General features: G+C 34.7%; 2 pseudogenes; both read right to left on the reverse strand.

Moving 5' to 3' along the window:
• Nucleotides 1–2,434: 2,434 nt before the first annotated feature.
• On the reverse strand, nt 2,435–3,759 carry LOC120158605 (annotated as a pseudogene).
• Nucleotides 3,760–4,961: 1,202 nt separating this feature from the next.
• The window catches only part of LOC120158826, a 79,140-nt pseudogene continuing 69,809 nt past the window's right edge, over nt 4,962–14,292 (reverse strand).

Genomic DNA, 14,292 nt, shown 5'->3' on the forward strand with positions numbered 1-14,292 from the left:
TTGAGTCGATGCTACAAGAGTTGTTTGGCAAAAATAAGAAGGGGTGCGAGTACATTATGGACATCAGCAAAGAAATGTGGACAAATGCATATGACGGGGGGTATCGCTATGGTCATATGACAACAAACTTGGTTGAAGCAATAAATTCAACCTTAAAGGGGGCGCGTCATTTACCAGTCACGGCGTTGGTTAAAACGACTTATTTTGGTTTGGGTCAACTCTTTGCAAAGCTCGGTGGACAAGCTCTTACTTGGATGCAAAATGGACATATTTACCACCCAAGACTAGTAGTTGATTTACAGAAAAAAGTGGCTCCATCAAATGGGATGTTAGTTACAAATTTTTCTCGCATCCGTGAATTGTTTCGTGTAACCGAAATGCCACGTCCGCTGCAAGGGATTGAAGCTAACTCTTTCAGAGTTAATCTGCAAGAGAGGTGGTGCGATTGTGGTTTCTGTCAAGCACTCAAATATACATGCTCTCATGTCATTGCTGCTTGCTCACATTCGCATTTGGACTACAAAAATTATGTTGATCCCGTATACCAACTTTCACAAGTATTCAAGGTATATGAATTTGAGTTTCCGCCCATAGGAAACGAAAGAGACCCAAATGAGATTCAAACTTGGCTTACAATTGTACCAAATCCATTGCTATTGAGGGACTCAGGTCGTCCAAAATCTACTAGAATATATTGTGATATAGATATTCGGGAGAAGTCAACAGAACAAAAACGATGTGGGCATTGTAGAAACATCGGGCACAATAGAAAAAATGTTCAGCTCTGTTATCATCATATAACCGTTAACTCTTATGTAATTAATATTGTATTTAAATGAATGTTTTTGTTTCTAATAATTTAATGTTATTGCATTTATATAATTTGTCAATGTATGTACACCTAAATAATTTTTTTTTAACTTTTAAATACATAAATAATAATATAATCAAAATCAAAAATAATAATATAACCATATGTGTAATATTATAATTTCATACATTTTTCCTATAACTACAATAAAGTCAAAACTGGTTTTCATATATTGTTATATCATATTAATGTAGATAATTCACTCCACCTTTAACACACATTAACAAAATACATTTGATAATTCTTACATTATAATCGAAACATTTTACATAATATATTATTAATTTATAATAATAAAAATAAAATATTTATTATTAACAAAATACGTGGCAGTCGAGCTGGCGAAAGGCGCGTCCCCGGGGATGCGCCTTCCACACGTGGCATCCAACTCAGCGAAAACACGGGTAAAGCGCGTCCCCGGGGACGCGCCTTTGCCAACTCAACAGAAAGTGTGTTACTTCGGGAAATATTGGTCAAACGGTGTCAGAAATAGAATATTAAAGAAAATTGATGTCAGTTATGTCAAATAGCCCCTAACACTTCGCCTTACCCTTTGTTGATGAACCATTTGCACGTGTGTCATTACAAATGCAGTAAATTCATTTATTTTGTGGCAGAAAATGTGGTTCAATTATGATATAGTCATCACTGGTTGGATTAAAACATATAGAAATTAAGAGGGGATAGAAGTTAGTTTAGGTATCATTACATCATCTCACTGCTTTGACTTGTATTAAGCAACCAAAGATTAGGTGTATAGTTATAGTCATTAAACAATGGTGCAGGTGGCAGATCATGATTGGCTTTTGACTTTGACATTGAATTTTACTTTTGCTTTTCCATAAGTTCATTATAAATAGTTAGAATATGTCTCATATTGATGCATCGCTTTTTAACGTTCTGTCAAACATGATTTGCACAATTAATGACTTTAATTGTAAGGTAAACAACACTTGTGATCCTTATGTTTTTGACCTGTTCAATTTTGGTCACTAGTTTTGAAAACTTTTGCTTTAGGTCACTTTTGTTTTTGATCCATCTTATTTTGATCATTGAACTGTTAACTTGCATTACTTTGTTATGTGGCACATTACTAAAAATGGCTAAACTTTAATTTAAACTTTAAATTTTGGATAAAATATTAATTTGGCCTTAAACTTTACATAAAATATTAATTTAACCTCTAAACTTTATATAAAATATTAATTTGATCCTTGAATCCAATCGAAGTTCATGTCAACAACCACCACTCATCAACGTCACCCGTTAACTCCCATTCCAACTTCTCCGAGTCCATTGAAGTTTTTCTCAATCTTGTTTTCTCTTGCTTGTGGCAAACCATACCGATCCAAAATAGTATAACATTTGTCATTTACTTTAATTATTGTGTTGTGTAGTCATTGCATTAAAAGGGTAAACTACTCAAATAGTCACTAATATTTGGGTAAGTTTTCGTTTCCACCATTGTTGTTTTAAAAGCCACAAATCGATCACTAACGTTATCGTTTATTACAAATTGGTCACTCGACGTTAACAGTCGTTAACAGGCGTGACAACAAACACACGTGGACCGTTATCTGCTTAATTGGATGGTTGACCGCCACATTAGATAATATACCTTGCCAATCTTGGGCACAACAGACCTAAGCATGTAAAGCCTGTCATTGAGCTTCATTCTCCTTCGTTTCTTCGCCATCAAATTTTTCGCCGGCATCCCTTTCTTCTTCCCCCTCTGATCCGCACCGCCTGCAACAGTACTAGTTGTTTTTGAGTTGCAACCACTATTGTTCACAGTCTCCTCCACTTTGGAATCATCATTCCTCTCATCAGAGTTATAATTCAAGCCCGACATATCGATGTTGGCTTCCTCAATATCCCCCTCCTCATGCCTCTTCCTCTTTCCCTCCGACGTTTCCCCTCCGAATCTCAGCCCCGAAACATTCAAACTCCCTAATTTATCAGATCCACTAGAGCCCTGACGCATCGCAGCTTGCTTCTGAAACACATTCGGTTGAGAACCAACAGAAGAGAAAACTTGAAGGGGCTTCAAAACCTTTCTTCTGCTCATAAGTAGGAGATTTCCCGACCTGTCGAAAGAACTGTCGCTAAACCCACTGCTCAAAAAAGAAGCATTCTCGGTTCCAGTGAACAATCTCGTACCTTGAAACTCGGAGCTCGAGCTGAACTCTGAAGTACCCATTTGAGCCTAGGGAAAACCATCAAATTCGAGGATACATTCGGCTGAAACTGAGTGAGAAAAGCGATTCGAAACCGAAATCAAAGGCATTATCAAAAGGGTTGTTGCAGAAGACATTGATGAGAGAAGAGAAGCAAGATTTAGGAGGCAACAAAGGGTGAGACTGTGAAAAGTCAAGCGTGAAAGCCTGTGAGGGAGAACAAGAAGAAGATGAATCAATCGAGTGGTGAAGAAGGAGATTGTTGTTATCAACCTAGTTAGAGCCAAACCCGAGATCCCTGACTTGAAGCTCCTGGTTCATAGTAGGATTAATGTACCAATCACCATCGAGCATGAACTTGAAACTTGAAAGTTAAGCAGCCGACATAGCCAACTCATCTTTCTTAGCCTCGAATTAGTTACTGGTAACATTATTGTTGTTATCGTTGTCGGTTCGAGTCCAAGAAGAAATTGCATCTTCTTCTTCCTCCTCACCGCCTATCCAAACGACACGGTTCGCTCCAAGGACCATCTCTTTCACTCTCACGAAGCTTTTGTTTTGCTTTTTTTTTTTTCCGGAAGAAAGACAGGAAGGAAAAAAGGCAGTTATAGTGAGAAAAAAGCAGAGGAAAAGTGAAGAAGCTTTTCTATCAGCAGAGAATCATTGGCAAATGAAGGGGAAAAATCAAAGACCACTAGAGACATGTCTCTCTTCCACCATGGCATTCCAGGTAAACAGATAACGGTCCACGTGTGTTTTTCGTCATGCATGTTAATGGTTGTTAACGTCAAGTGATCAATTTGTAACAAACGATAACGTTAGTGATCGATTTTTGACTTTTGAAACATCAATAATGAAAACGAAAATTTACCCAAATATTAATGACCATTTGAGTAGTTTACCCTAAAAGTAATCTTGTTCAAACTAAAGTTGTCCTAAAGACTAGACATTATCTCTCATGATTGACATAATCTTTCAAATTTTACAGTCAAAATAAAAAAAAATGAAACTCTTAAAGTAGACGACTATCATAGAACCAAAATAAGAAACCAAAATAAGAATGAGAAGATAGATAGTTGAGTAATGAATCATGCAATTTACCCATTAGTAATCACGTATGATTTTTTTTAATTTAAACTTTAATGATCAAAATAAGAGTGAAAAAGATAGATAGTTGAATGATGAATTATGTTATTTACTCATAAAAAAGGTGACACATGAAAATATCCTTAAGTTTTTAACAACCAAGTATTAAAGTAAAACAAAAATTAAACGTTCGACGTTATTTTAAAAAATTGAAAGTTTAAGTACTAAATCTATAATTTACCCTAAAATTTTAAGGGTTTGGGTTTTTTAATTCAAAAAAATGAGATTTTTAAATATAACAATAATAATTTTAATTTTTAAAAATAAAATTTTTATAAATTACAAACACCACGGGTGTGAAATTTTAAATAATTCATAATTTTTTTAACTAACAATCATTAACAACAAAAAACCTTAAATGGTAACGAAAAAAATATTAAGACACTTTAATTGAAAAAAAAAACTTTTGATACCTAAAATGAATAAGGGATATAATTTAAACATTTATTTTTATAGTTAAGTCCTAATTTAAATATAAGATTAAATATACAGATATGAAATAACCTAATAGCTCAATTAATTTCATACAAATGTTTAATTTTGACTAACTTTTTTATACCTGAGAAAGGAACCAACTAGGCTTAAAATTTTAGAAATAAAGTTGGTTCAACGTATTCAGTTTTAATGACTATCAATTTATTTGATTATTAGACATTACTGAACTGATCGAATGCATGCCCCATATTATGTCAAATTGGGACTTGTTTTCTTTTAAAAAAAAATCTTTTCCCATATATAAAGCAGCAACCGAGATCCCCATCTGGATCTAAAAAAAAGCAAACACTGCATAATTCTGCTGGAAAATGAAAAGAAATATACCTGCTCACAGTTATTCAAGTTCAAGAGCAGTCGGCAGTTTACAGCCCCCGTCCCTTCTAACAAAAGATTCCAGAGGGCAGGTGGAAAACAAAATGTTGCAGCTCTTCTTCACCAATGTTCTACAATCTACACCAGTCAGTTATGATCCTGTTTTCTACTTCTAACATACAAAAGATTCTACATCAGAATTCTACAAACACGATGATTTTATGACATTTTTTGTTCTTTCTCGACATCAAATGAACTAAAGATATTAAACCTGATCTAAGTAAAGCTTTAAACTGGTTACCATTCATTCTACAACAGGTATAGTCATGACTTGTTCTGTATGTGTTGCTTGAATACTTTCTACAACCTGCTTTAATATCTGATGCATTCACAAGATGCTTGTTCCCAGAGTAAGGTCATTCAAATTAGTCAGGATTTGGGAACGGGTCGTTCCTATCTGGTGTGCAATTTCGAGCTGTTCCTCCAATGGAAGCATTTCCTAACTACAAAAAAAATAAAAATTAAAAGGTACACCAGTCACGATACTACTATTTGATTTGATAGTGTCAACTTCTATTTACTGGAACTGCATAACAATGCAAACCATACAATTCCCACAATTTAAGCATGCTAAGTGACCACAAAACCAAAAACAAAGCAATGCTAAATGACCTATTGTTTTAAAAGAAACTCAAGAAAATCGAACTACCAGTATTTCTCATCCTTCAAAAGAACAGCTCAAAAATTTGCAAGGGATGTTAGTTTAAACAAAGCAAAGCAAATGATACATGTTAAAAATTTGTTAGGGGATTTTTTTTCTTGTGCTTTAGCGGATTGATACATTCTAATATATGGTTGGGCATAACCACTAAAAACTTGAAAAATGCAAATTTTATGCTTGGAGAAGAAAAGTTCAAACTTTTCTCGAAACACAATTCCTGGCATTAAATTTGATACTTATAAGACAGTGATACTAGTATTTTTTTCAAAAACAAAAAAGATGCTACTTACTGGCACAGTAGTTCGCAGTCAACTACGCTGTCAGGGCCAGGCCTATGAGCCTTTCCATTTGAACGGAAATGGCGAAAAGATCTTGGGTTTAAACCGGCTACATGTGGAACAGCATCAACAAGCTTTTTCTGTAGAGACTGCAACCTACGAAATGTGAGTTCCTCAAGAGGAGCTATACATCCAATGCTGCCATCCAGAGTACCAAATAACAAAGCAAATCGATTGGTTTTATCAGAGCCTACAGGGGCTCCGGTTCGACTAGAAGTAGAAAGCATCTGGAGCCGCAAGATCTTTGTTACATGCGCACCCACATGGAATTCAGCCCTTGAAAGAAGCTTTTGTCCCTTCCAACTTTCAGATATCTTTGGTGCATAATAAAATATCTGAATGGCAAACAGTAAAATGAATTTTTCAAATATGATAATCATTCAACAAACTAATAAGAGAGGAATGAACTTATTGACAGTTCGACAAATAGCTCCAATGGTGTAGATCCTATTGACAAATAATGAAGCAAACCTCAGCTACGATCAATTAAGGCCTTTCAGTGAAAGAAACTGGAGGCCAGTATTTACAAGATGCTTATGAACGTTAATAGCCAAGTATCCAAAATAACCACTTTCTTCTCAGGTTCTAACATGCATGATTTCTTTGCGGTCCCTAGCTACACCTATGTCTAAGTAAAAAGGAAAGGAGGGAACAGGGAATCCATGTAGAGTAGAAGGTTGATGATATGAAATATATGTTATAAATGAAATATAATTACCATATGCACATCAATTTAAATGCAAAATTGCACAAAAAATGGATGTAATAACCTGAATATTCTTTTGCTCATCCGAAACCATGAGACTTAAGGTACTTCCATCAATCAAGAATTCCGTTGCAAAACAATCAAGGGATCCAAAATCCTTCGCCAATAAGCTAAGTTGTGCACCCTGTTCCTTCCAACTAAGAAAATATATGCTCTTGTGAACATCACCAAGTAGGATGAAATTCTTGACCTGCAGTTCACAGTAGGTATTAGCCAAATGATGCATTAAAATAAGGAATAAAAAAGCAAAAGGCCCACTAAGAACTATTTGCACTCAACAGTTCAAAAACTGCATCCACAGAAAGTAAAATGAGTAGATCAGATCACATGAAATCAAATAAAGTCAGATTGGTATCCAGGCCTTTTCGCCTAGAGCATGTCATAAAGATAGTAAAGGTAAGTAAAACTTACAATATTTAAGCTCACAACATATAATGGTGGAGCATCATAAAATGCAATTCCATTCAACTCGCTACCAGTCCATATATGTAAAATAATTTTAGGACCAGAAGCTATCAGGAGATGACCTTGAAGGGAGGCTAAAGCAATATAGCATCTTTTAGTTCCTTTGAATAAATCTCTGAAACTTATATAAGATAAAAATCAATTCACAAGTTCAATTGAGATATGAATATAGAATATACTTGGATTAAACATTTTGGAAGTCGATCATTCTTTTACATAAAAAATCAGATAACCAGAAAGTACCAGATTCTGATTATTATCAGTGCCCCTTCCAATAGAATACAAAAGCACACGTCCTCTGGCTGCAACATCCTCTCCTTGAACGTAAGCAGTTCCAATAGCCAAAAGGGTTTCATTTTCTTTGGTGGTAGTATTCTGCACTAAAGCACTGTCTAAATAAAAAAATTCCCTGAACTGTGGAAACAATGAGATAGCCTCGAAAAGACATGCTAATTGCGTAAGCGTATTGGTAATGTCCAGGCAAGATTCCATACAATATCTCATTTACCATTTGACCCCATAAATAATTATAAAGTTGTCCCCTCATGTTTTATTGAGAAGACTAAATTATTAATCAAAAAATAGAAGACTAAATTAAGCTATGAAACACGATACATCAAATACAGTCTCCCTTAAGGCCATAACTGCTACCTTCTATAGAAAACATCCTCTCAATAAGACTAACACAATGACACATTCTATAATCTTTCAAGCCACCCCTTCTCCAGAACCAAGAAGCACATATGCCAAACTAAAACAACAAAGAGAGAAACTTACAAATAAGGTGACCACTCTCACAGTTAGAGCGTTTTCAGAGCTCTGCATTGGAATAGTTGCCTTAGTTTCCCAAGGACCACCAGATTTTTCAGGTTCCATAATCCGAACCTCAAACTCATCCACAGTATAAGTGTGGTACAATTCATCAGAACTTAAATTATGATTGTCCATCTGATGGCCATCTTCTTGATCAACCAATGATGATAGCACCTGATTAACTGGTTTATGGACCTGCAATTGTAGCGATCAGTACAAAAGTTCAGGGAACAATGCCAACCACTTCCACCCTCCTAGATCCTTCCTACTTCTTATAACTTAGGTGCTGGCATCATAGTTTGGCAAAAGAATAAACCAGCAAGTTAAACCTTCAATTAAGTATGAAGTGGACAAAGTTAGGCAAATTCCTTCCTAACTAAAATTCCATTGAATACATGTATGGCCTCTGTTTAATTATTGCGGTTACTTTTAAGAAAATGAAAAAAACATCTGAAACAAAGTTAATAAATCAAACCAATTCAGTGGGAATTTGTTTATAAACCAGCAACTCAGTGCTACTAACACGCTTGCATGTTCACATAATTGAATAGCAGAGTTTGAGAATTAATAGTTATCAACATCCGAAGTTTCTTCAAACAACGAGAGGCCAGAAAAGACAGCCAGCACGTGGCTCCAACTATGTCTAAGCTACTTTACCTTGTAAAGTTTAAATAGAAACAGGTACTATAGATATTAACATAATATGAAAAATAAAATAATTTCTTTTAAAGAAAAAAGAAAGGGAATATGCTTACAGGAACTGAAACTATAAGTGGGTAAAGATTCCACTCAGCAAAGTAAGTAACTTGATGTGGAGTGCCCCTCAGTGGAATCTAACCCAGACAGAAAGCTTCTATTAAGTACACTGACAAATAAATTATGAGATTAATTAATTTCTAATTCTGGTAAGGCAGGTAAGAAATCACCTTTTGCACTGGCCAATAGTTGTCATAGTTTGATGTAGATGGCATTTGGCAGATCTTCAAAATACCCTAGGATAAAAGATGCCAACAAGAATTGCTGTTTAGCCATTATGTAAAAGGGTGTTACTTCAAAAAATAAAAGTAATTAAAATATTATTATCTAACCTGCGATGTTAACATAAATGAACCCGTGATTACAGTTTACATTGTGAAGAACAGTGAAAGCTACAATAGATCCGTCACATATCTGAAAAAACAAAGAAATGAAATGAGAAGAGTATACATACTTTCATGATATTATGAAACAATTAAAGATATGATTCCATCAAAAGTTAATAGTTTTCAATTATTGATTTCATTCATTATTTATAGGCACCAAATATAAAATGTCCAGCAGAATTCTTCCCGAACCGGGCTATATCTAAATGGATAGATTCTCAAATAGGCTGAAAGTTTCCAACTTCAATAATAGAATGGTGCAGTAGAAGAAGTAGAGAAAATAATTACAAAGCACTCTCTGTCCAGATTTCACCAGTAATTTAATGTGGAGTCAAATTGCGACAATCACGATCACATTAAAATTTGTCCAAAACCTAACTTTAGACCACTAAATTATGTATCCCATTGCATCACAGACTAGATTACAGACCTGTGGATGAACACGGAGCCGTTGCCTGAACACCATAAACCAAGCCGGCCTTAATCCAGAGAGGAAAAACCCTTGATAACCACTAATGTTCTTAAAAATTGTAATCCTTTCGGATAATGTTCCATTTGATGTCTCCTCCCTTGTGTAAGCATCCAAAGAAACACGAATAAATCTCAAATTCCTAAGCCTAGAAGCACTGGCATTGCTTAAGACAGCAGAACTTTGTCCAGAAGTTGAACCTTCAATTTTAGAAGCATTCTCTGGACCTTCAAACAGGAAAGCGTGATAACAAAGAATTGTTCCATCCGTTAATATACCAAAAAGAAATGGGCGACTGTGATTTCCAGGCCATCTCTGCATGGCTAACTCAACAACTTTCAAGTTTTGAATATTTTCCTTCCTCCCTTGGCCAGGCAATTCTTCAGAACTTTTATTAATCAGTTTCTCAGAATCTTCAGAAGATTCCTGTGAGCAGGCATCAACAAGGTGGTTCTTCCAGATGCAAATTTTTCAACAGAGAAAACAAAATTGAAATTAGGCACATCAAATATTTCAAGAGCACCATTCTCATAGCAAATGACACAATATATATCCCCTTGATCATGTGGCCCTCCATCAGCACTGTCAATAGACTCTCCAATGCCAGTGGAAAGCCACGCATCACTACTTGCTTTGTGTAGCCATGGCTCTGGACCTTTATCACGGTACAATGAACAGGCAGATACCGATTTTTTTGAGCATTCAAAAGCAGTTGGACTGTTTATAGAAACAGTGCAAGCAGCAGGATCTGTAATTCAGTTTTAAACATAAAACCATCAAGAATCCAATAACGAAAGAAATAGGATGCTGCATGGTTTTGTAATACAGAGCTAGTTTTGCAAAGACAAGATATGAAGAGTGCAGATCATGGTAAGTAAAAAGAGTTACAAGTTAATAAGCACATGCACAAAAATCAACTATGACAAAACATACCTCCAACAAGGAGCAAAATGCTTCCATCAGTCATCCTTAGCAATACATAAGGATCAGCAATAGAGACAGACATAACTGTCGAATTATCAGAAGCAGAACTAGTTTCTGAGTTTGTAGAGGGAATACTCAGTTCCTGAGTCATAAAAGAACCATCCAGGATCCGAGCACCACGTTCGAAAATCTGGATAACTCGACACCTAAAAGAAACATAATGAGACAAGTACTTAGATTTTTTTTCTATGAATATATGCACCTCTAAACATTAGAGAGCCAACATATCCTTAGCTTCTAGGTAATGCATCCACAAGTAAAAAAGCAAAATGAGACAAATATTTAGAATTTTGTATACAAATGTAAGAACCTCTAAACATGAGTGCCAACATAGCCTTATTTTCAAGTAACACATCCACAAGTCATAAAAGCCAAAAGACATTTAACTTGTGAATAGCTTAGTTTTAAAAGGCGCAAGGTGCACCGAAGCGCAAAGGGTTCCTGGAGCCTAGGAGCAAGGGGCCGGGAGAAGGCGCGCGCCTTTCGTAGGCGAGGCGCGCGCCTTTCGTAGGCGAGGCGCACTTTTATACTAAAAGACCAATAAATAAATTATAGAATATATTTTGTACTCAAAATAACATGATAATTCATATTATAGATGTTTAAATATCATTACACTAACAACACAAATTAATATAAGAAAAAGAGTTCAAATAAAAAAGAATATAAACAAAATAAATTTAGGGCTGTATATTGTTAAAGGTTCTGAAACAAAACCTTTGGATAGATTTAGAGCAATATAAATTCAGATTATTCAAGGAGCACCTTCATACATGTAGAAATTAAAAAAAACAGAGAAAAGATGTGACAAACAATACAACTCAAAATGAAAAATGATTTCTATATAATTTCTTACAAGTTAACTGCTGCCTAGATGAAATGAACTTTATAAATAAATAAAGATTGTAATTGGGCTTTCGGGTTTGGGCTCATAGATTACAAAATCTAATATGTTTGAGGGTTAATAGAGAAAAATATGAATGAAATGCTTGTTTAGGCTCTTTCCAACCGTTCTTCTCCTCTCTGTCGTCTGTTCTTACCGTCGCTTCTTCTATTATGCTATTTTCTTCCTATTTCTTCTGTTTTTATGTTTTAGATTGTTACACTAGACTCTAGAGGTTGTATAATTTTTTTAGAGATTGAACTTAAATGAAAGAAGAAAAAAAACAGAGAAGAGATGGTGAAGATAAATGATCCTGATGGTTGTAAGCTGGCAGAGTGCGACGGTGGCTTGGTGCTTCTCTGGTGATGGCTGCGCTGGGTTAGATTTTTTTTTCCTCTCTTGAAAGTTAAAGAAATCAAGAGGCAGGGGGGCGTGGGTAGGGACCGTAAGGGTGGGTTTTTAACTAAAATAACTATATTATCTCCATTAAAATAATTTAAAAACTCATTATTATTATTTAATTAAAATTTCTCCCAAAAGCGGAAGAGGCGCAGCGCCTGTGCCTAAGAAAAAAAAGGCCCAAAGGCAGAAGAAGCGCGCCTTCCGTTCTGCACTCCGCCTGTGCTGCCGGAAGCAATTTTTCCGGCGCCTGGCGCCTGGCGCCTTAAGCCTGCCCAGGCGCACTTTTTAAAACTAAGGTGAATAGTATTTAAAGAAGCATGATATCTAATTTATTACATGGATAAATGGACAGTGAACTGAAAACGAGGGGAAATGAAATCTTCCAAGACAGATTTCAAACTTATCAACCAAAATACTCAAGTTCTACTAAGCAAGGTATAGCTTGATAACAACAATGTCATTTCACCTTAAGTTAGTAAAAACTCTCAAGAGCATACTTAAATTTAAAAATAATTTGGACCATAAATTGCATGGTGGGCAAATTACTAAATGAAATGGTGGGCATTGAAATGATCAAAGCAGACTGCATTTACTGGCACCTATTCTAAAGTATAAATCAAGTGAGAAAGCGCAGCATCAACTATATAAAATCATTCTTCTACGAAATATGTGTTGAAATCGTCTTTCAGTTGAACTCCGGAATTGGGCTTCGACTTGAATAATAGATTGAGTTAGGAGTCGCCACCGATCATTTATTTTAAAAAATAGGTTGATCGGATACCTTATTTCTTACCTGATCTGCATCTTACCAGTGATATGTCAGATTCGGGAGTCGGTTACAGTCAAGGAAGGGTTAGCACCCTTGAACTGCCCTTCCGGTACTACGTAATTTCTAGTTGTCTTTAATTAAGAAAGTTGAAGATTTAAATTAAAATGTAAAATGACGATCTAAAACTTACCTTTGATTGATTTGAAATCATCCTTAAAAAAAGAAACACGTTAGACAAAAAGGTAATGAAATCAAGTAAAAATGAAAAATGAATAAAACAAAGATGATAAAATAAATGAGTAAAGCTAAAAAAAATATAATAATAAAGATAAAGATAAAGAAGTAAATAAATTAATCAAAATGAAAATAAAGAAACAAAAATAAAATAGGAAAATGAAGAAAATAAATAAACAGAATAAAACAATAAATAACAATAAACAAAGACGAGAGGGGAAAAATGAAATAAGTAAAATATAAACAAATAAAGTAAAAGTAATATTCGTAATAAAAATAAATAGAAGCAAGAAAATAAATAAATAAATAGTATAGGTAAAAAATGAAAAAATGTAAAAATTTAAAGGTAAAAACTAGAAAATAAAAATAATATAATATAATAGTAATAAATAAAAACCAAAAATAAATATAAAAATATATATAAAGTTATAAGATATAGTAATTAAATAAGGAAATAACTAAATAAAAATAATTTAAATATATATATATGTTAATTATAGGTATATAAAAACAAAAGAGCATACGTACATATATAACAAAATAAATATTTTTAAAAAATGAAAATAATAATATAAGGATTAAATTGAATTTAAAAGCAAGTTAGGTGGCCAAATTAAAACGAAACTGGAGTTTTAAAATCGGATTTGGGATCCAAATAACATAAATTCAAAATTGGAGGGACAAAAGGGTAGTTTACCCTATTTTCACGAGAAAACACGTGGATCTGACCCTGGGTCGGGTCAATATGCGGACCCTGAACGGGTCAATACACGAACCCTGAACGGGTAAATGGGTCACGTATATAAGCCAATGTTTTGGTCTGATAATTTCCATTTTCATTCTAAACACAACCCCCCTCCCCCATTTCAAAGCTTTCTCTCTCGCTAGTTCTTGTGTTCTTGAAGAACACATGAGCGACGCCGCACATTCCAGATCCCGGCCACCATTGCTGCCTCACCGGCCGCCATTCATCTACGGCAAAACCAAAAAAAAATTCAATTTTTAAAGCTTTTCCCCTCCCCACTTTAAATATCCGAATGGTTTTTTAAAATATGGCCTCGGGATTGCTAGATCTACAAAGATAGATCTCTAAAACATTTCCCGTTCATCGACCAAAAATCATTTTTATTTGGTGTTTTCCAAACCTATCAACAACCAAACACACGCATGCAAGCAACCGAGCCAACAAATAGGTAAAAAAAATACCTTTCTTCTTTTATTTTGTGCTCAACGTTTTACAAATGCTTCAAAATCACTCTTTTCTTGCTCGTGTTTTTCTAGTATTTTGTGTGCAATCTCTCTGGT

The sequence above is a fragment of the Hibiscus syriacus genome, unplaced genomic scaffold (genome assembly GCF_006381635.1).
Source record: "Hibiscus syriacus cultivar Baekdansim isolate YM2019G1 unplaced genomic scaffold, ASM638163v2 tig00111330_pilon, whole genome shotgun sequence".
NCBI lineage: Eukaryota > Viridiplantae > Streptophyta > Magnoliopsida > Malvales > Malvaceae > Hibiscus > Hibiscus syriacus.